Raw genomic sequence first — 975 nt, forward strand, 5'->3', positions numbered from 1 at the left:
TGGTTAAATCATGGTTAAATCATGGTTAAACCATGGTTAAATCATGGATAAATCATGGTTGAATCATGGATAAATCATGGTTGAAACTAATCAAAGGAGCCCAAACAGACTTATCTGATGTGGCGGCAGAGGCTGTTTCAAGACTATAATGATCTAACAGAAGATTTCTATACTGATTAATGCTAAGATCATTTTTATTTTTCCAATTTAAGAGTATGGTTTTCTTTGCGATGCATAAGGCAGTGGAAATCATATGAGAAGTGTTTTTCTTTATAGTGACATCACCTAAGACAGCCAATAAGCAAACAGACGGAGAGGGTGGATGGTAAATGGTACTGTTGGTGCCTGTTGTTCTATAGAGCAATTAAAAAAAAGGAAAGGATCACAGATTTCCTGACAGACCAGAGGCAGCGAGTGTGTCTGGGGAAAGTTGTCTCAGACACACAGACCATAAGCACAGGATCTCCACAGGGCTGTGTTCTCTCCCCTCTGCTCTTGTCCTTGAACACTAACTGTTGCACCTCCAGCCATGACTCTGTAAAACTTAAGTTTGTGGTCGACACCACCCTCATCGGGCTCATCTCTGATGGTGATGAGTCTGCCTACAGGTGGGAGGTGGACCGGCTGGTGACCTGGTGCAGCAGCAACAACCTGGAGCTAAACACCCAGAAAACAGTGGAGATGATTGTGGACTTCAGAAAGGCCACAGCCCCTCTGCCCCCACCTCAACCTTAACGAGACCACCATCACAACTGTAGCCTGCTACCAGTTCCTCTGCACCACCATCACCCAGGACCTCAAATGGGAGCCGACCATCAGTTCCCTCATCAAGAAGGTCCAGCAGAGGATGTACTTCCTGCCACAGCTGAAGAAAGCTAAGCTGCCGGCCAGGCTGATGGTGCAAATCTACACGGCCATCATGGAGTCCATCCTCAGCTCCTCCATCATGGAGTCCATCCTCAGCTCCTCCATCAT

The sequence above is a fragment of the Austrofundulus limnaeus genome, unplaced genomic scaffold, assembly GCF_001266775.1.
Source record: "Austrofundulus limnaeus strain Quisiro unplaced genomic scaffold, Austrofundulus_limnaeus-1.0 Scaffold934, whole genome shotgun sequence".
NCBI lineage: Eukaryota > Metazoa > Chordata > Actinopteri > Cyprinodontiformes > Rivulidae > Austrofundulus > Austrofundulus limnaeus.